The 22,836-nt window shown below is 41.9% G+C and overlaps 1 protein-coding gene across 5 annotated transcripts in view; it reads right to left on the bottom strand.

Moving 5' to 3' along the window:
- The window catches only part of LUZP1 (leucine zipper protein 1), a 99,004-nt gene extending 80,040 nt beyond the window's left edge, over positions 1–18,964 (bottom strand). For 4 of the 5 annotated variants that reach the window (XR_005528310.1, XM_039231465.1, XM_039231491.1 and 1 more), the window contains exon 1: positions 18,883–18,964. The gene's annotated coding sequence lies outside the window, so the exon portion shown is untranslated. The remainder of the gene's footprint in view (positions 1–18,882) is intronic. The other variant, XM_039231473.1, reaches the window with a different exon arrangement.
- Between the last annotated feature and the right edge of the window lie 3,872 nt (positions 18,965–22,836).

The raw sequence follows: 22,836 nt of genomic DNA, 5'->3' as shown, positions 1-22,836 counted from the left end.
ACCAGAGTCAAGAGTAGAGGCGGGCAATCCATTTTACAAACAAGCCATAGCAGGATTAGAGAGAGAGGAAGAGAGAGAACAGGAAGACTAGCAAATCAAATAAATTATTTACTTAAAAGTCCACAGGGTACAGAGCACTATGAGATGCACAGTGCCAACCAGCTCCACCCCTTCTCTGCTAGTCAGTACAGGTCCCAAGATGAACATCAGAGTCCAACAACCAGCCAAGTTCCAGGTAAATTGGCCTTACCAGGCTAGATGGGGCCAAACACAAATATTTTTAACTCCGAGTCAAAGAACAGAGGTCCAAGGAAGATGATCAATAGTTTCAATACTGAAGGGGGATTAAGAAAGACAAAGGCTATGAAAATGACTGAATATACAGACACTGGGTCTTTTGAAAGGGCACTTACAGTAAAGTATTGGAAAGAGAAACAAGACAGGAAGGGTATTAACGAATGAGTATAAAGGAAAAGGTAGCATACAGAATACTATTTTTTTTTTAGATGTTTGAGCTTAAAAGAAAAAAATACGGCAATAACTCTAAAAGACAGAAAGGCAGAGGGTTTTATATATAGACCTCTATGTATTCCTATTCTCAAAGGAAAGACTCAATAGAGAAAGCAAAGGATGAGACAGTAATTGATAAAACTGAGGTACGAGACAAAGTGCATACTAGGAAACAGGATGGGGGAGTAAAGTGATCCATGTGGATACTTAAAGTCACCAATCACAATTAAAACAGAGGAGAGAAGATGGCAGGGACTTTGAAAAATCAGAAGCCATGCAAAAATGGCAAAAAAAACAATGGTCTAGAAGTGACAGTGAAGGACTAGAAGTACATTGTTCTCACTGTCCAAGAAGTGGCAAAGTATTCAACCAACAAAAATACAAATAATAGCATTCATTAGAGGGAAAAAAAAAACTTGTTTTCAGGTATGGGTTAGAAGATGGAGGAAATGTTAAAAGAAAAGGTGAAGAACCTAGGACTTTGCTCACATTTGTGCACAGGTTCTACTAGCCCCAATACAAGCAGCTGGTAAAGGAACATCAGGAATGAGGTGGAGAAGGGTGGGGCTGAGCTCTCTTTATAATAACTAAAGAGAGAAAACTTTGACGAAATTATCGACAGGGCACATGAAGAAAAGATAAAAACTTTTTTGAGTGAGCATGATGGGGAGAATGAAGAGAGGAACATATCCAAAAAAAAGTGCTAGGTATCAATGACAGCTAGTCTCCAGCACTAACTACATTTTCAAGGAGAATGACCTTCAATCCCACTTTCCCAGAAACTGGACCCTGAAACTTCCTTAGATCTCATTTGACAGACTATCAGTTTGCAGAACTGAGTGTCAACAACTGTTTTATTTTCTGAATCGGACATTTTTATAAAGGGTTTGTTGAAAGCTCTACAAAAGGATACGAGAGACATTATCCAAAAAGTGAATGTCCTTGACTAGATCTAGGGCTAGATTGTATTTGGTCTTTTATGCCCTCCCCATCCCCCACTCCTGCACATGCAGACAAGATAGAAAAGGCCAGGAAACACCAATTATTCCTATTCTTATGACCTCTAATCCAAGGATAGGGCAGGAGAAAGAACATAGATTTTTTGTCACAGTGATATTGAATCCTAACACTACTGTTCCCCCAGGGACATTTCTTAAACCCCCTGAGCTTCAGTTTCCTCATCTATAAAGTAGGAGTGACAATACATTTCATGAGGTAGTTTTAAACACTAAAGAATTAGTAGACATCAAGTACCTGCCATATAGTAGACACTAATGAAATGATAAGATATTAATGGGGCGCCTGGGTGGCTTAGTCGGTTAAGCGTCCGACTTTCGCTTAGGTCATGATCTCGCGGTTCTTGGGTTCGAGCCCCGCGTCGGGCTCTGTGCTGACTGCCGGCTCGGAGCCTGGAGCCTGTTTCAGTCTGTGACTCCCTCTCTCTCTGACCCTCCCCTGCTCACGCTGTCTCTCTCTCTCCTAGAAATAAATAAAAAATATTTAAAAAAAAAAAAAAGATATTATTGCCACACTGCTGTTTATATAGGACAAATTCTGCTAAATGAAAAAATTCTAAAGTAACAGAAATTCCAAAAATTCCTCTGCACCTGACAGTTAATCTAACTAACAATGACATTTATTAGGGTACAATTTCCATAACTAAGAACTTATACAATGCTTAGTGGTCTGAAATATACTACTTTTTTTTTTTTTCCAAACAAGTGTTTCCAAAGTAAACTTTTTTTGGGGGCGCCTGGGTCGCTCCATCAGTTAAGCGTCCGACTTCGGCTCAGGTCATGATCTCACGGTTCGTGGGTTCGAGCCCCGCATCAGGCTCTGTGCTGGCAGCTACCTCAGAGCCTGGAGCCTGCTTCAGATTCTGTATCTCCCTCTCTCTCTGACCGTCCCCTGCTCACGCTGTCTCTTTCTCAGAAATAAATAAAACATTAAAAAATAAATAAGTAAATAAAGGAAACTTTCTAACTTTCAGTTCAATCCCAAGCAAATTTTAGAGACTCTCAACATAACTCAAATAAATGGTGTCATAAAAGCATGTGGATATAGAGTAACAAAGCAAAGAATTTGAGGCAAAAAAGGCTAACCCCTTGCCTGCTCCCCAATTTTAGTTAACTAATATCACAAATGCCCCCAGCTTACCAATCTCATAATCTTAGAGCTTACTTTCTTTCTCCATATCATCATTAACTTCTATCTCTCCCCTCTTCAAAACTTCTAATATACTTTTATTTTTTTTAACTTCCTAAATTCAGATCTTGATAGTGTTCACACATGATTTCTACAAAAATCCTCAACTGGTTCCTTTCCAGTATCTAGCTAACACCTCCGGACTAATCAATCTACAGTTCTAAATTTATCAGTGCCTTACCTTCAGTGTTTCCTAAATGGCAGCAAGAGCAAGTCCAACTTCCTCAGTAGAATGTTCAAGACTGTTCATAATCTGAGCATTACCTCATTAATCTTATCTCCTCCTAGTCTATAATCTAAACTCTATTATTGGAGCAGGCAAGTATTCTTTCCCCCCCCCCACAGTTCCACAGAAAGTGGTTTATTGTTCTTAGAATGAAAAGATGATGCTTTCAGAACTTTCAGTAGTGAAGACAAACTGTTAGAACTTGAAAACTTTTCTAAAACATTATTTTGTCAGCTGAAGTAGGCACTTCAACAGAAAATTTCCAATTTGCAACTGGGTAGAGCCTGAGCTGGCCAACTAGATGCAGCTAACCGTAGAAGCAGGGCTTGCACCTGCAGCCATTGTACTGACCTCCTTGCCCTGATGCATGCAGAGCTCCTTCTTCTCCAGCACTCACTCACAACTCTTCCTCACCACCCCACGCCTCACAATCCTGTACAGGACCCCACAGAAGAGACACGGTTCTGAGTGGATAGATGGAGCAGCCTGGCTGGCATCCAAGCTAATCCAGGCAAAGAGAAACGGTGATCCTCCCTGAGTTAAGTGGCCTTGGAGGCCTCTTCTACAACAGAAGTCTCCACTTTTGGACACCCTCTCCTCCCCTGCTGATAATCCTTGGTGTCAAAACAGTTTTTAGTAGGAGTGCAGGTGAGAAGCCCTACTTTCTCACAGGCATTTTTGTGGTAGATTACTACCTGTTTAGGTCTATTTACTTGTTAGGTGCTGCCTACGGGGCAGGCAGGGAGCCAAGCTATTCTGGGGGCAACAGAGGCCAGGATCAGTTCATGAGAGCCTGGCACTATCCAAGGACGGCCAGAGGCCCCACCCCCAACACTGCCACTTCACACCCTAGTATGGCTGTGGGGCTGGCATGTCTGGTATAGACCAAGCAGCGGCTCCCAGCAACTATGAATGTTTGAAGGAGGAAAACAAGGCTGCCAGCTCAAGGCTACCCCAACAGTGATCCTCAAAGGTAGAGTAGACAAGTATTCTTGGGTCCAATCAATAATATAAGTTTATCCCAAACTCAGTATCTTTGTTCTTGTGTTGCCCTGGTCTGGAAAATCATCCCCCTCCTTTCTGTCTATTCATATCCTATCCATCCATCATTGTAAAACCATAGTGTAACTGACTCCATGAAGACTTGACAGACCACTTCAGCCCAAACTAATCTCAGTAAACTATTACCTGTCATTTTGACATAAATTAGTAGCATAACAGACTTTCTAGAGCATTTGCCACTGTACCATGGATTGTGGCATTTTCACCAAAGAATACTAAATTTTCCATACGCCTAAATTATTCAATATACAAACTTTCACCTGAGAGGATGCCTTTTCACTTGTTTTAAAATGTTCCATCTTTGGGGGCACCTGGGTGGCTCAGTCGGTTAAGTGCCAGACTTGGCTCAGGTGGAACTGTGGATTCGAGCCCCGCATCAGGTTCTGTGCTGACCGCTCAGAGCATGGAGCTTGCTTCAGATTCTGTCTCTCCCCCTCTCTGTGCCCCTCCCCCGCTCACGCTCTGTCTCTGTCTCAAAAATAAACATTAAAAAAAAAAAGATAAAATGTTCCATCTTTGGGGCGCCTGGGTGCCTCAGTTGATTAGGTGTCCAACTTTAGCTCAGGTCACGATCTTACAGTTCATGAATTCGAACCCCACGTTAGGCTTTATATTGACAGCTCGGAGTCTGGAGGCCCTTCGGATTCTGTGTCTCCCTTGCTCTCTGCCCCTCCCCCACTCGTGCTCTGTCTCTCAACAATAAAGATTTTTTAAAAAAATAAATTTAGGGGGACCTGGGTGGTGCAGTCGATTGAACGTCCAGCTTCGGCTCAGGTCATGATCTCGCAGTTCGTGGGTTCAAGCCCCGCGCAGGGCTCTGTGCTGAAGGCTAGCCTGGAGCCTGTTTCAGATTCTGTGTCTCCCTCTCTCTCTGACCCTCCTCTACTCATGGTCTGTCTGTCTCAAAAATAAATAAACTATTAAAAAAATTGTTTTAATTAAATTTAAAATGTTTCATCTTTTATGAAACAATGGTAATTAAATGAAAAGGTAGTTTTTCAATTTCATGACCTTACCAGGAAAATAAAAAGTTCTTCTGAAATACGATTGGTTTATTAAATCTAAGCTCTGGAATCACCGGTCAGTATCACCCATTTTAGCATTTACATATGATCCAATATTGTCATGGAACTTTTTTTTTTAATGTTTGCTTACTTTTGAGAGGGAGCATGAACAGGGGAAGGGCAGAGAGAGAAAAAGACACAGAATTTGAAGCCGGCTCCAGGTTCTGAGCTGTCAGCACAGAACCTGACGCTGGGCTAAAAACTCATGAACCACGACATCATGACCTGAGCCAAAGTTGGATGCTTAACTGAGCCACCCAGGCACCCTGACCACAAAACTGTTTAAAAAAACAGGTACTGTCTCCCCAATTAGAATTTTAAATTCCTTAGGAACAAGGGACTGTATACAGCACTTTTTTGTATTTGTTTTGCCCACATTAATTAGCCCTGAGTTAAATATAAAACAGTACTATAAACTGAATAGACTAAATTGGCTTTTAAATTTGATGTGAAACTGACCAAAAATGTAAATGAAGCCACTGTTCCTTGTCTTCTCTCTACCTCTCTTCCATAAAGATTCTCTGACTCTTCTGGATTATACCCACTTAATGAACTGCCACCTACCTCCCCTATTTCTGCTCTAATCCCACTCCTCTTGCCTTTTATGATCTGAAATTTTATCCCTCCTAGCTTATTATTTCTCCCTGTTCCATTAACTGCCTCACTACCAACCCATCTATTTTTTCATCATACTTCTTTACAATTGATTCTTTCAAATCACTTCTGGATCAAGTTTTAAAACAAGTCAAATATAATCATCAGTCCTCAAATTCCTGCAAAAAAATTTAGTTGAAATTTTTAAAATTACATAATTTATAAATAATTTAGTAAAATTATACTAAGAATATCTCATATCATACTCCAGTATAGCTGTGGCAGAAAGCATAAGAACTGCTGCTATTCCTGATATAAACCTACCAGCAACCATTTCTTTGTCACACAAACAGCCTAAACTACCTTTGTACTCTCTTCCATATGTATGCAGCTTCTGTGTACTCTGGAGCAGCCTTCCATTTTAAAGATATTAATACATCTTTAAGTTTATCAAGATCTAAAAATGATATTCTTCCTAACCTAGGGGACATAAGCCAATGTCCACCTCATTTACTTAGGGAATAGTGATCTTAAATGCACAGAGTTCATAAAATCATCATGTGCTCATTTTAACATTCAAGAGCAAACTCAGGAGTCAAATCCTAGCTTGGCATTCACCAGTTGTGTTGACTTTAGGCAAACTGATCTCATATCTTAAGGATTTTTCATCTATTAAATGGGGATAATAATAGTATCTACCCCAAGGGACTGTTGAGAAGAAGACTAAATAAAGATATAAAAAGCACTTAAATACAGTGGCTGGCACATAGTCAATAAATGTTAGGTTTTATTATTATTTCTCAATGACTGAGAATCCATAGAAATTGTTCAATTATAATTCTGCTTATTCACTGATACTAGACACAAATCACTAAGATGGCCTAAATAAGATAAATACCCCCCAGGTAATTAGGAACACAGAACTTTTGTGATAAAGCTATTCCAAGGTTTAAAGAGCCAAAAATTAACTACATTTACCTTGCTCAGCATTTAACTTACCCAGTAAACTTGAAACTGGATAAAACCAGAGACTTATTTTTAGAAACAGGAAATGCTGTCAGACCAAGGTAGATGACACCATTTTTCTATCTGAACTCTTTGTCTTACAGAAAACCTACACACATAAGGCCTGGGCAAGTGGGTCAAGAAAATACATTTCACCTTTTAATTATAATGAAGCTCAAATCTGTTCCTATATATATTTGCCTCTCAACAGACTAAAAGTGTTCTTTTCCTTTTTAAAAATGTATTTTTTAGACAGAAAACAAGAGACCAATCTTTTTTAAGTTTATTTTTGAGAGTGAGAGAAAGAGAGAGGGGAGGGGCAGAGAGAGAGAGGAAAAGAGAGGGAGAAACAGAATCCCAACCAAGCTCCACACTGTCGGCACAAAGCCAGACACAGGGCTCAATTTTAGGAACCATCAGATCATGACCTGAGCAGAAATCAAAAGTAGGCATTTAACAGACTTACCCACCTATGCACCCCAAAGGAGACTAATTTTTAAAGGCTAGGTGTACGATATTTATATTAAGATAATGCTTTCATTACAGAAAATTTCAATTCAATTAAGAATACATTAAGCAAGTTATATTCAATGATTTTTATTTATAGAGACTCAAAATCAATGCTGTTATTTAAGTCATCTTGGGAAGCAAGACTCTTCCAACAATGCCAGTGAGGCTCAAAACCTTTTTAAAACTCTGTTTGCAGATTCTCAAAGACAAGCCTCACACACAAAAATCCTAGAGTCCACCTCTTAGAATTACATTTCACTTATGACCAAAAACCATAACTGATTATGCACTTCACCAGACTTGCTTATCTCCAAAAGTTAAATATAACTCCCCCAAAACAAAGACTTGTCAGGATTGAGTGTGCAATATGTTCTAAAGGCAAATCCAAAAGAAGTATACCAAACACTTCAATTTGGAAATCTCATTAAAATAAATATATAATTATTTTTCATTTTGGAAACTTCTGATACTGGTTTTCAAAAAGCAGTCATATTGGGGCGCCTGGGTGGCTTAATCGGTTAAGCGTCCGACTTTCGCTTAGGTCATGATCTCGCGGTTCGTGGGTTCGAGCCCCGCGTCGGGCTCTGTGCTGACTGCCAGCTCAGAGCCTGGAGGCTGTTTCAGTCTGTGACTCCCTCTCTCTCTGACCCTCCCCTGCTCACGCTGTCTCTCTCTCTCTCCTAGAAATAAATAAAGCATTAAAAAAAAAAAAGCAGTCATATTACCTTATAGATACCCCTCAGAAACAACCATAACTATAGCTAACAAAACTGAAAATCTGAAATATCATACCGGTTCTATGTAAAAGCAGCAAAGTTGATACTGTGGATAACAGGTTGTTTAATCTGAACAATTAAACTACCATGCTTCCGTTAACATTGGCTCCCAGAGTGCCTCTAAAGGAACAGTGTTTAATACAGTTATTTATATCCATTCTTCTTGAAAATTTCATTTGGTTCAGGCTAGTTTGAGTCAATTGGAATTCTCCAAAAGAAGGAACTTCAAAATTGTCTTTTGATCTTTTGTTGGTTTTTGTTTCAAGAGATGGATTTGGGGTAAGAGAGGAAATTATCCTAGTTTAACTTACCTAGCCTAACACATCCTGCTCTAAACACTTTGACTGAAATCTATTTACCACACACTTCAAAATTTGATTAATATCCTTCTACCAGGGGCGCCTGGGTGGCTCAGTGGGTTGAGCATCTTTCCCGTTCAGGTTATGATCTCACAGTGAGACAGAGCACCTCATCCTCAGGCTCTGCACTGGCAGTGTGGAGCCTGCCAGGGATTCTCCCTCTCCCTCTCTCTCTCTGACCCTCCCCCATGAGTGAGCGAGTGAGTGAGTGTGTGTGTGTGAGCGCGCGCACACACTCGCACGCATGTAATATATATATATTCTATATCCTTCTTTTAAAATGGTGCTTATCTGGCTCAGTTAGTGGAACATACAATTCTTGATCTCCGGGTTATGAGTTCAAGCCCTACACTGGGTGTAGAGATTATTTAAAAATAAAATCTTAAAAAAACATATTTTTTTATAAAAAATATAAAACCTGGATTGTCAGTTAAGCATCTGACTCTTGGTCTCAGCTCAGGTCTTGATATCCCAGTGGTAAGTTCAGGCCCTACAGTGAGCTCTGTGCTGGGCTTGAAGCCTACTTTATATACATATATAGACATATACATTCTTCTAAAGAAAAAAGTCTGACAGAGAATCTTGTGCCACGATTTCAGCAACTGTCATTCAAATTTTTTTAAAAATCCCAAATCTGACCCTGGACAATTCTGTGACACTGGACAAGATACATAGCTTCTCTGTGCCCCAATTCATCATCTGTGAAGTGCGACTAAAATAATAAACCATATATCTATTTCATGGGTAGGGTGAGGATTAAATAAGATTATGTGCTTGACACATGGCAGGCACTCAATAAATATTTGTTAAATGAATGAGTAAATGAAATAATGTACATAAAATGCTTAAGATAGTACCTGACAAATTATAACTAATGCTGTAAAATCAGTTGTGATCTATACTTAAAATAAGCAAAAGTAAATGGTTAACAATATTAGTATCATTATCCCAAAATTCCATAACCAGATTGCTTTTAAATAATTTTTATTTTATAATTTTTAAATACTATTTTAAATAATTTTCAAAAGAAAAATAATTTTCAAAAATTACAATGGTCTGAAATATTCTCATATATTATCTCACCACTAGTCTCAATTTCCAGTTACAGGGTCTATCTTTAAGTGATGAAGGACTGGCTAAAACACCCAGAAATTCTCTCTCCCTTGTACCAATTATAACCATATAGCCAACATTTGGACTAAGGATGAGTCATTCAAGGAAAACAGATTAATAAAGAAAATTAGTCACTGATGAGCACCTGAGTGGTTCAGTCAGTTGACCTTCCAATTCTTGATTTTGGCTCAGGTCAAGATCCCAGGGTCATGGGATGGAACCCTGCCATGGGATCTGCCCTGGGCAGGGAGCCTGCTTGAGATTCTCTCTCTCCCTCAGCCCCTCTTACCTATGCTCGCGCGTGCTCGCTCTCTCTCTCAAATGAATAAACAAACTAGTCACTGAGAGAGCTACTTAGCTTCATCATAAATTAGTAAAATTAAGGGTCACCTGCGGGGCTCAGTAGGTTAAGTGTCCCACTCTTGATACTGGCTTAGGTTGTGACACCAAGCCTCATGTCAGAGTGTGGAGCCTACTTGGGATTTTCTTCCCCTCTCTCTCACAATATATAAACAGTTAAAAAAAAAAAAATAGTAAAGACTAATAAGCTTTTAAAAATTCTTGAGTTGTTGAACTTTTTTTAGTATTTATCTATCTTTGAGAGATAGAGATAGAGACAGAGCTTGAGTAGGGAGGGGCAGAGAGAGAGGGAGACACAGAATCTGAAGCAGGCTCCAGGCTCTAAGAGGTCAGCACAGAGCCTGACACGGGGCTCAAACTCCCGAACCACGAGATCATGACCTGAGCCAAAGTCAGATGCTTAACTGACTGAGCCATCCAGACGCCCCATAAATTCTTGAGTTTTTTCTAGTCTGCCCAGTATATAAAGATGTTATCTGACTTTAGACTAAATCATATTAATTTTTAAAATAATGAAAAGAGGAAATTTTTCTTCTATTCTTTGGGTAAATAAAAAATAAAACTGAAATAACTAATAGTTATGTACCAGACATTATGACCTAAATGCTTCTGTACAGGGGCGCCTGGGTGGCTTAGTCGGTTAAGCGTCCGACTTTCGCTTAGGTCATGATCTCGCGGTTCGTGGGTTCGAGCCCCGCGTCGGTCTCTGTGCTGACTGCCAGCTCAGAGCCTGGAGCCTGTTTCAGTCTGTGATTCCCTCTCTCTCTGACCCTCCCCTGCTCACGCTGTCTCTCTCTCTCCTAGAAATAAATAAAACATTTAAAAAATAATAATAATAAAATAAATGCTTCTGTACATTAAATTACTTAATCCTCACAACCACTCTCTTTCCATTATAAAGATGGAAAAAATGAGGCTTTCTGAGGCTGCAGAACTGGAACCATGGAGTTTTAAATAATCTTATAAGGTAAAGTGCTAATTAATCAAAATGGTCAAGGAATGAAACTAAGACAAATAGATAACCAACTGTCAAAGAATCAGAATACAACAAACCACACTTAACAAAACTTTACTTGACTGAAAGTGAATGATTTCAGAAACATACTCTAAGGTCTCATGACACCTAGAAGTCAATGTTACACGATTCCACTGTGAATGTACAAAAAAGACTGGATTGTATACATACTACCCTTGTAATCCACTCTGAAAGTCACTTCTTATAATGAATTCCTATAGTTTATCACTTGTCTCCTCACATTTCAAAAGAAAATTTTTAATTACTAAAGTCCAGTGGTGGTCTGAAGTATTATAAATACTTACATTTACAATATGTAAATGTATATATCTACATATATAAATATACATATGTATACATATAAATATATATGGATATAGATAAACATAAATGCATTTTACTTATACTTCTTATTTTGACCTGGTTAGAGTAAAAAGGATAAAAAGCAAATAAACTGGCTTTATAAAACATTTATAAAGTTATTAGAGAAAAAAAATAACAGAAGACTATGAACAAAATTACTCCAACATCTCTCAGAAATTTAAATACCTCTACTCCAATGTCTCCATAAAAACATTACTAAATTACCCTACAATCTTCTGATATAATTCCATCAGAAAAGTCAAAATGGGGCACCTGGCTGGCTCAGTCTGTAGAGCATGCAACTCTTGATCCCTGAGTCATGAGTTCAAGCCCCACAGTGGATGCAGAGTTTATTTTAAAAAAAATTTTTTTAATTGTTTTTATTAAAAAAAAAAGTCAAGTGGGCGCTTGCGTGGTTCAGTTAGGCATCAGACTCTTGGTTTTGGCATAGGTCATGATCTCACATTTCATGGGTTCAAGCCCCTCGTTGGGCTCCATGCTGGCAGTACAGAGCCTGCTAGGGATTATCTCCCTCCCTTGCTTGCAAGAGCACAGGCTCCCACTCTCTACGTGAATAAATAAACTTAAAAAAAAAAAAAAAGTCAAAATGATCATTACTTTAAAATACATATTAAGCACCTCTTTAAAAAAATTTTATGGGGCACCTGGGTGGCTCAGTCAGTTGAGCATCCGACTTCGGCTCAGGTCATGACCTCACAGTTCGTGGGTTCAAGCCCCACGTCAAGCTCTGTGCTGACAGCTCAGCCTATTTCAGATTCTGTGTCACCCTCTCTCTCTGACCCTTCCCTGCTCATGCTGTCTCTCTCAGAAATAAAACATTTTTTTAAAAAATTGTACATTTATCACCCAATTGTGCCACATATATATTAAGTTAAATCATCCCAGTTACTAATTTAAATTTGCGTTTAAATTGGTTCGAAGTTAAGTATATACAATATTAGTACATACATTATTCTCCCTTTAATAAAAGAGGAAGAATGACTACTGAGACAGCTTAGTGGCCAAGTCAGAGAGAAAGGAGTTTTAAACAGAGTTAACTGGCTTGGAATTTTCATTATTGACATCAAAATAAAATGTTATTCAACAAAATAGTTCAAGTGAGGTCCTACCTCATATCTCATTTCAGTTAATAACTCCAATCTGAGAGCATTACAAAGGCACTGATTAAGCATCTTTCCAAAAAGGAATGGTGCATAGTTACTTCTTTGCCAGTGACAGATTCCAAAGGAGTATGTACTTTGTGGCACCAGGACTGGACTCCTGTACTTTCACACCCTAATAATTGTTATAACTCCTGAAGCAGTTGGGGCACTCCTAACCTCTGTTAGAGAAAACATTAAGCAATTTAAAAAAAAAATTTTTTTAAAGAAAAAACATTGGGGTGCCTGGGTGGCTCAGTCAGTTAAGCGTCCGACTTCGGCTCAGGTCATGATCTCATGGTTCATGGGTTCCGGCCCCGCTTCGGGCTCTTTGCTGACAGCCAGCTCAAAGCCTGGAGCCTGTTTCAGATGCTGTGTCTCCCTCTCTCTCTGACCCTCCCCTGCTCATGCTGTGTGTGTGTGTGTGTGTGTGTGTGTGTGTGTGTGTCTCTCTCTCTCTCTCAGAAATAAATAAAACATTAAAAAAAGAAAAAAGGAAAAAACATTAAGCAGAATTCTAATAAAAGGAGTCCATGTAAATAAGCCTGAAAAATTAAAATTGCTACCTATACACAGGCATCATTATGATCAATCATCAAAAATTCTACTGAGGACCTACTATGTGCAAAGCTCAGTGAAAGGAACTGAGGGAAGTACTGGCTAAAACAACTTAGCATCTGATGAAGAAACTCTGATCTAATTAGATAAAGATACAGACTAGTGAAACTAACCAAGAATATAAAGGGTACTGGCATTACAAACTGCAAGACTGGGGGGTGGGGGAGGACTTTTGATCCAACTAGGTAGATAAGATACATGCTAATGTAACTTCCCAAGAACATGAGGGGAATCAGCAATAAATGTCAAAAATTTAGAGAAGATTTACTTTTGCAAAGTAAATTTATGAAGTCAGCACAGACTTCATAGAGGGGAACTGAGCTGAGCCTTGAAGGATGGAAAAGTTTAAATAGTTAAACAGCATAAGAAAAGAAAAGGACAAATGATAATAGGAACAAAGGTGCTGAATGGGAATGTGGTCATTAAATATTAAATACCTACTACATGTCAGTCACTATTTCAAGTACTAGGTATACACTAATGAACAAAGCAGATGAATGCCCGTACTACACTTATGAAGTCTAGTAAGGAAGGAAGATAATAATCATGCAAGCAGATATATCATTATAAATTATGATAGGTGCTGTGAAGGGAGGCAACAGATGCCAGTAACTGGGAATAACGGAAAAGGACTAGCAAAATAAGATGATGAGGGAAGCATCTATCTGATACATCTGTTGAGGCTTAAGGAAGGCAGCCAGGCAAAGAGCAGGGAAAAGAGTGTTCAAGGAAGGCAGAGCCACATGTACAAAGGCCCTGTGGCAGCAAAGGGCTTGTTAAGGATAAATAAGAAGCTGATGTGATTGAAGCATAGGGGACAACACTGGCATTAAGTGAAGCTGGAATAGTAAGCAGGGGCTAGATTATACAACACATCATAGGCCAAGATAGAGTTTGAATTTGGTTTTTATTCCAAGCTCTAAAGAAAACCTTGAAAAGTTTTTGCTACTCACAAAAACAGTATGTTTATTCAACATACTGTTGAATAAAAGGAACCAGACTCAAGAGTATCTGCTATATGATTCCATTTTACAAAACTAATATACACTGTTAGAAGTCACCCAGGGAGGTTAAAAGGAGACAGGAAATGGAAAGAAACTCAGCAGAGGCCTATGAGTGCCAGTTCTTGATCTAGGTGCTAGTTACATAGAAATACTCAGTTTGTGGGGGGAAAAATGATCAAATTGTACACTTATGTGCATTTTTCTAAATATACATATATGTTATATATAACTTAAATAACAAGATATGATTTTTTTTAAACTTAATGCAAGTTTTTAATAATATGTTTTAAAAATATTACTCTGTTCAGATAAAATGGGACTAGAGAAGCACACCCAAATAGGTTATGATTGATAGATTAACCTGATGGAAACTTTTAGATACATGTAACATAGGGAAAGGGGTAAATGAAATACCAGTGAATACAAAGTACCATGTTCATAAAGAATAAATTCAGGGTCTAGGAAGGGAGTTATGCAGTAAAAAAATGAGCTATAAACACCTTAGAATGCAAGGAAGACTCTCTAGAAATTAAGAAAGGAATAGCTAAAAACAGCAATGCCTAAAAGGTTAGCAATACTTGTTATGTTTTGGCTTATATTTTAATATGGTTGTTTCCAAGCTCTTCCCTTGCTCCCCCAACCCTAATACACAAAGAGTGTAATGAAAATGATCCCAAAGTTGAGCACCATTCACATCTGAGTTCAAAGGTCTCTGCCCCTTACTAGCTCTGGCAATAACTGCTCTGAGCTCAGCTTCCTCATGTAAGAGGAGGATAATAACTGATAGAGTTATTTTCTTCTCCCTATCACCACCCAAAATATTGAGCTGTAGACTGGTATTCTAATTTAATTATTATTTCCTAATGATACACCAAGGGCACATGGTTGATGAGTTTCCATTCTCAAAACTGACAAATGGGAAAGAAGGATTATAGAACAGTCAACATGTAGAAATAAAACGGATAAAGAGAAACCAGGAGTAAGATAAAACGGGGCTGCTTCTAGAAGCTTGGTAAAAGAGGTTTTTAAATCTTTTCTAAGACAGACTTGAGCTACGGTAGATTGGGAGTGGTCCAGTGACCTGAGAAATCATGAGAAGGAAAAATAATTTTATGTCTTCCCAAAAAGACACAATTTCTACCTGATGTATTCCCTTTGTGGAATAGTAACTAAAATAAGTTGGACATAAACACTAAGGATATTCTGTCATAGGTGGAAGGGCAAAGCCTTCAATTATTTTATAACATCCCCACCCTTAAGAATTACTTTAACTACAATGTATAAAGCACTTCTTATGTAGAGCCAAAGATGTTAAGTTTTATATTTCAGGTGTTACCATTTCAAAAAGGAAATAAAAATAATAAATCTTTGGGTAACCTCCCTCCGCAACGTATATTCTCTTGTCCTAAAATGAAAACCTGGTTCCTTATGAATCTCTTTCCCCTGAGATACAAGGGTTCCTATCTCTACTAGTCTTACTTTTCTCATACACCTCACCGATAAATAACTACAGTTTCCCTATTTCCTACGAAGCTGGCATACTGACTCTCTAGTATTCACTCTGATCTCATCAGTCTGAATCAGAACACTGAAACTCCACAACATTCCCAGGGATCACTCTGCTAACCAATACCTTAAAAACAACATGCAGTTTAAACAAATGATGGCAGTCATGGTGATTACACAATTGCATAGGTTTGTCAAAGCTCATCAAACTGTACACTTAAAAGTGATCAACTTCACTGTATGTAAGTTAGACCTTGACAAAGCTGATTTTTCTTTTTTCTTTTCGAGAGCAAGAGCAGGAGCACAAGGAAGAGAGAGGGACAGAGGGAAGGAGAGAGAATCTTAATCAGGATCCAGAGTCAGAGCAGAGCCCAAAGTGGGGCTCAATTCCACAACACTGGGATCATGACCAGAGACTAAATCAAGAGTCGGAAGCTCAACCAACTAAACTACCCAGACACCCCGAACACATGCATTTCTTCAGCAAATATCTGCTGAGCATTTATTACGTGCATCAGAGTTTCGCCAAATCTTTCAACTTGCCTATCTGGGTCCTTCCTACCTGTTAAGTAACGTGCTTTACTCACAAGCTGACACTGTCCCAAAAAATCATGTTACATGAAAAATGGTTCAGTTTCAGGGGCACCTGGGTGGCTCAAACGGTCAAGCATCCGACTTCGGCTCAGGTCATGATCTCACGGTTCACGGGTTCGAGCCCCGTGTCAGGCTCTGTGCTGACATCTAGCTCAGAGCCTGGAGTCTGTTTCGGATTCTATGTCTCCCTCTCTCTCTGACCCTCCCCTGCTCACGCGATCTCTCTCTCAGAAATAAATAAAACATTAAAAACTTTTTTGGAAAAAAAAAAATGGTTCAGTTTCAGATCATGAACGTCACCCTAACAGTCACACCTCTACACCGGAAAGACCATTAGCTATCCATCAACTTCCATTACATTAATGAAAACATATGATCACCCAAGCAGTCTGTATTTCAGTACAAATACTTCCGTTTAAAAAAGAAATTAAGTACCTACTGTATAGAGAACACACAACTAGCATAGCCTTATATGTTTGTCTTTCTACCAAAAAACGAAAACCTCTCAAAAGCATGCTGATAACACTGCTAGAAGAAAAGAAGTAACGTTATTGGGGAACAGACTTAATGGACTTGAATTTACAGTCCAAGGTCACCCAGTGGCTGGGCCAAAGGCCTAGAACCTAATGCACTATATATGCCTCGTGGAGATAACCATGGAACTCAGAAACAGACTTGGGTTTAAATTCCAGCTCCACTTCTTACCAGCTGTATCTATAAACTGAGAAAAGTCATTTTACCCTCTGACCCTCAGTTTGCCCATCTGTGAACCAGGGACGCCCACTACCACCTCGCAGCCTTGTGGAGGCTCTAGGAGATATATGGCACCTAGCACAATTCCGGGGCACGGAGTAGGCAACTCAACATTACTAGTTCCCCTACCTGGTCTTAAACTATTTACAAGTAAGAAAATACCTATTAATCAAGGTAACTCACAATCCCTGTTAGCAATCACAGAACAACAGAGAGCCCTTGGTTGCTGCCTTCCCCATCCCACTATTTCCAGTTTTTGACTTTAGTTACTATGTTTAGAAACGTGATTTAATTTTAGAAACTTGGAAAATTCTTCCGAGTAAATCAAGCAAAACCTTAATCTGCCCCAAGGGGAATCCTGAGCTAAATAATTGTTTCTGACAAAAGAATTTTCTATGGGAGTTATTTAACTTGGCCACGCGAACGCCACCAAAGCTGCACACGAAGTGACAGAAAATAATCTGGAATGTACCCCGAAAAGAAATATCCTCCTAAAACCCAAACGTCTGCTTCCCTAATCCGAGCTAATGAAGTCTTACTAGGTGATCCGAATTCCCCCAAATCTGACACCAGGCCAGCTCCTGAGGCCAGGACTACAGCCGTCCGAAAAATGCCCTGAACAAACCCCACCTCTCAAAATATCCCCAAAAGGCAGGGAGGTCCGGAGAGTGTCTTCTCAATCAACAGATAAGGCACCAGGAGCTCAGAAGCACAATTCTTTCCCCAAGGTCATTCAAGTCAGCGAAGGAGTCTGCAAGCAGTCTCCGGTTTTCTGGAGATTACACTGCAGGGCTTTTTTAGCTTTTTTTTTTTTTTTTTTTTTGAGTGGGGGTGCCTCTCCTCTTCCCTTCTCCCACCCTCAAGCGTGAGCACTGGTCTCGGCATTTCCGAAACAAGCCACAACAAGCTCTGCAGTGTTAGGAAAGGGGCTGACGCGACGAAGCAGCAGATGCTCCAGAGCAAGATGGTCTTTCTCGGCTCACAGAGCCGCCTCTGAGGTTATTAAGAGAAACCGCAGGCACCTCTGAGAGCTCCAACACGGGCTCCGAACCCCCAGCCCGGCCGCTCCGGGACGCCGGCGGCCGCGCGCCCCAGAAACCGCACTTCATTCCTGCGCTTCGGGAAGCCATGGCTCCTTCCCGGCCGGGGCAGGGGCGGGGGTGCGCAGGGAGGCGGGCCGCGCGCGCTGCGGAAAGTTCACCGCGGCGGCGGGCGGGGGGCGGCCCCGGCGCGGCTCGCCCGCGTCCCCCTGCAGATTCCACCATTAATTAGTCCTAAGGACTGTCTACTGGCAACTTAAACAAAGCGAATGCCTTGAATTCCTTCCCGGCCCAGCGGTCTGGCTGCGAGGCCAGCATCGGCCGGGACGCGGGGCCGGCACGGCGGGCCGACAGCTGCGGCAGCGGCGGGACCCCTCCCCAGCCCGCCCGCGCCCCAGCAGCCCGGCCCCGCAGCCCGGCCCGAGCGCTCCCAAACCGCCCTCCTCCTCCTCCTCCTCGTCCTCCTCCTCCTCCTCCTCGGGAGCTCCCGGGCTCTTCCTGTAAGATCACTTCCTTCCTCCCCGGGTGCCCGCGGGCCCCGCGCAGCCCCCTCCCCGGCGGTCCCGACCCCCCGCCCGGCCCGCCGCTCCCCGCCCCCACCACGTCCCGCGCGCGCTCCCCCCCTTCCCCCCGCGAAGCCCAAACTCGGCTTGAAACTCTCCTCCGCCGCCCGAAAATGTCCCCTCGGCTCTCTGCCCCAAACATTTCTCCTCAGATTCTCGCTCCCACCAGAAGTCTCTCAGAACCTTCCCTCCCCCTCCGAAAGAAAAATTTCCAACTCCAAAAAAATTCTCAAGGTCTCGCCCCAAAAGAAGTCCCCTTCCGAGCCCTTTCTCCAAAATTCCGCTCAAACTGCCCCCCAACCTCAACTCCACACCCCCACAGCCCTCCCCGGGGTGCGCCCGCCGATTCTGCCCAGTCGCCCCTGGGTGCCCCGACCCCCACGCCGGGGCAGGCCGCCCCCTCCGGCCGCCCTCTCCCGCTCCCACCCGCTCGCCTCAGCCTCCCGCGCTGCGCGCCCGCCGCCTCCCCACAGACCCTTCACCTCAGGGACTCGGCCCGCGCTCCCGCCCGCCGAAGGGTCCGGCGCTCAGCTCCCGGCGTCCGGCGCCTCCTCCGGCTCCCCGGGACTGACAATGAGGGGCGGGGCCTCTGTGGTGACGTCAGTGTGCTGTGGGCGGGGCATGGTTTGGGGGCGGGGACTTCCTTTAGTCCCTCCCCCTTTTCTTTTCGCCCCGTCCCCTTCCCAGGTCTTGGACTTTGCCAAGTTTTCATTGCTTGCCTAGCTAGGTGCCCAGGGCCTGTGCTAGGCGCGATGGGAAATCGAAGTGGAAGAAAAGACGCCCTGCTTTCAAGAGGGGCATTCCCCGGGGAGTTGTGAGGATTAAATGAGATAATCCATGTAAAGGTGTTTAGCCCAGGGCCTGGTGTGGAGTAATCACTCAACAAATACTATTTCTATTACTCAGCAACTGTGGAAAAGGCACTCGGCATGGAAGCATGGGTTCCAGCCCCAGCTCTGCTATTAATTCATTGTGTGACCCTAGAAAAGTCTTTGTCCATCTATGTTCCTCACTTTTCACCTTAAGATGGGAAGGAGTAATGACCAGATGATCTCAAAAGTCCCTCCAATAATCTACGACACATTTCCTACTATGGAGCTACTATGTGCAAGGCACCCGGGACCCAGAGAAATGGGGAGGGGGACCTTTGAAAGGAGCCCAAAACCCACACCCAACACGGTACAGGACACACTCTCCCCCACAGATGCCTTCCCACGTGCTGGCACGGGGCTGAATTCACAAGCCAGGACACAGATGCACTGAAGGCTGCTTCCTCTCTGACTGCAGCAGCATAGCTGGTCTCTTGAGACATCTCTTGTGTAAGCTCCTTATTGCCTACAGAATAAAGACCAAAGCCCTGGCCTGGTCTGGTCTCTTCCTACCTTTATACACACACACAGACATACACTCTGTAAAGTTTATCCAAACTTCCACTCGCACACCCACTGCTTTCCCACATCTACCCCATTGCTCATGCTCTTCCTTTGCTGTCTCATCTCCACTTACAGCTCCTCCTAGCTTCCCCCAGAGAGAAGCCAACTCTCCTTGCCTGAATACCCAAATACCTATGTATTGTGTTAAACTCTCATGTGGCATGAACACATTTTAATTTGTATCAAATTGACCTCCTGTTTGTTTCTTAGCACTCTCTCACTTCCCTTAGGTCAGAAACTACACATGTTTGTTGGGGCCAGAAAACCCTGGGGTTATATACCCATGTTCTGGCCCATGCTAGCTCTCTTTGAGCCTCATTCTCCTGTGTAAAATAGGGATATTAATACAGTCCTTGCAGTGTTTGTTCTGAAATTATGTAAAACACTGTGTGGAAAGCACCAGGCACAGTGTTCCAGAAAGGATGTAGTTGTCATTCTTATTTTCATTATTATCATCAAAATTATTTCCATTCCGAACACCACATACCACCCCTAGTGATAATCTACCCAGTCATTTCATAGTGGTTAGACGTTTGAAGTCCTGAGAGAGGAAGAGGCTCACAAAAAGTGGCCCTGCAGAGCATTGCCATTGGAACAGGGACCAACACTCCAGTTTCTAGACCCCAGGGGGAATCTGTGGAGTTAGAGTTACATCTGACGCCCCAAGGTGTCTGTCAGTCAGCACCCCTCCAAGTAGGGGACAGCTTCGAGTTGAGTTCTCTCTGCAAGTTATTTGCAGCAGAGCTGACCCGTTTCTCCCTTGTGCCTTTCTGCTCTCCGTTCCCTTACAATCAGATAGATCTGTGTTCAACTGCCCTTGGCATCTCTGCAGTCCTGGAGGAGAGCTGCAGCAAGGCACTGGGCGTTTCCAGAGCGCTGGCCTGTGGGAAAAGGGAAAGGGCTTTGGGGTTCTGATTAATTTCCTGAGCTGTAGACAGGCAAATGGCTGTCCTGAAATGCTGGGCTGGTTTTCAAGGGCCCCTAACAAATTGCAGCTTATTTTTAGAAGAGGAGAATTTAAAAATGCCACTTCCCATGAAAAGTATGCCTGCAGGATTGCTGCAGGCAAAGAAAGGGCCTTTACTGAGTCCCTCCTATTTGGGGATGCCGATTCCAAGCACTGCAAGCCACTCGCAGAGAGAACCCAGAACACACAGAGGAGGTTCTGAAGACAGAACTTTCTCCCCAAGACCCATGAGTCCATCAATCACTTATTAGTTCATTCACAGCAAAAGGTTTGGCACAGAAAAGATTAGGATTCAAATCTCAGCTCCACCACTTACCAGTTGCATGACTTGGGCTTTTAAGCCTCTGCCCCTCAGCCTCTCATCTGAAAGATGGGAATAATAATAATAATAATAGTACCTATCTCATACAGCGGCTGTCAGGATTAAATGCAATAACACGTGCAAGAGCTTAGTTCGGAGCCTCGTACCTCACGCATGCCACTAGATGGTGGCTACTGTGAATATTTCAACTTGTCCTCCAGCAAGGCCAGTCCTGTGCTGCCTGCTGGGCCAGAAGTAGGGCTAATGGATAGTCCTGACCTCAAGAATCTCAATCTGTAAAAGGAATGGGGTAGATTTTTGGTTCTAGGAACTTTCGACTACGCATCTATGCTGCAAGCAATTCCACTGCAAACATTTTCACCACATAACCCATTGGATTTAAGGCAATTTTACCGTAAAAGAGCAAAATAAATGGCTGACAGTTTGATTTTATAGTTTGGTTTCATCAAACTGGTAGACAGTTTGGTTTCATTTCTCCATGGACTCAGTACTCCTATTTTTATATTGTATAAATCTTAGCCATCATAATGGTCTATGCAGTGGCACAGTTTTGAACCCACATTTCCCAGAGAACTTTGGAATATCAATCAATGGACATGTGACAATATTCCAAAACCCTACAACTGCATAGGAGACTTCCACAATGCAATAGAAAGCTCAGTTACAAATAAGCATCCTTAGGGCACCTGGGTGGCTCAGTCAGTTAAGCGTCAGACTCCAGCTCAGGTCATGATCTCACAGTTCATGGGTTTGAGCCCTGCGTCGGGCTCTGTGCTGACCGCTCAGAGCCTGGAGCCTGCTTCAGATTCTGTGTCTCCCTCTCTCTCTGACCCTCCCCTGGTCACATTGTCTCTCTTGCTCTCTCAAAAATAAATAAATGAATAAATCAACAAAATAATAATAATAAAAATATGCATCATAGTATTTAGAGACTGACACCTCTCCTAATGAAGGAAGATATTTTAGTGAAAAAAGAAAAAGTCGCCCAGGCTGGGCACCTGGCTGGCTCAGTAGATACAGCATGTAACTCTTGATCTCAGGGTTGTGAGTTTGAGCTCCACGTTGCATGTACTGACTACTTAAAAATAAAATCTTTGGGTGCCTGGGTGGCTCAGTCGGTTAAGTGTCTGACTTCAGCTCAGGTCATGATCTCACAGTTTGTGGGTTCGAGCCCCGCATCAGGCTCTGTGCTGATAGCTTGGAGCCTGGTTTGGATTTTATGTCTCCCTCTCTCTCTGCCTCTCCCCTCTTCTCTCTCTCTCTCTCTCAAAAGTAAATGAACACTTAAACAACAAATAAAATAAAATATTTTTAAAAAGTCTGATGCCAAATAAGGAGAGGAATTAAGAAGCAAAAAAAAAAAAAAAGCAGCAGCAGCAGTATGATACTATGAATGAAAACCTTTGAAGACAAGTGCTTAGGTACAATCCACAAAATAAAAGCAGTTATTTGTGCAGTATTACAGTATTGCCATGAATCCACACACATTTTAAATGTATTCAAATATTTTGTATTTTACAATAAAACCTTTTTAATTTTGTTTTTCATTTTTCTTTTTTTTTAATGTTTATTTATTTTTGAGAAAGAGACAGAGTGTGAGTGGGGGAGAGGCAGAGAGAGAGAGGAAGACACAGACTCTGAACCAGGCTCCAGGCTCAGAGCTGTTAGCGCAGAGCCTGACACAGGACTCAAACTCATGAACCCTGAGATTATA

This window comes from Hyaena hyaena, unplaced genomic scaffold (assembly GCF_003009895.1).
Source record: "Hyaena hyaena isolate Hyena2069 unplaced genomic scaffold, ASM300989v1 scaffold_3, whole genome shotgun sequence".
In the NCBI taxonomy this organism is placed as follows: Eukaryota; Metazoa; Chordata; class Mammalia; order Carnivora; family Hyaenidae; genus Hyaena; species Hyaena hyaena.
The sequence above is the reverse complement of the archived record's forward strand: the minus strand, read 5'-3'. Positions and strand labels throughout refer to the sequence as shown.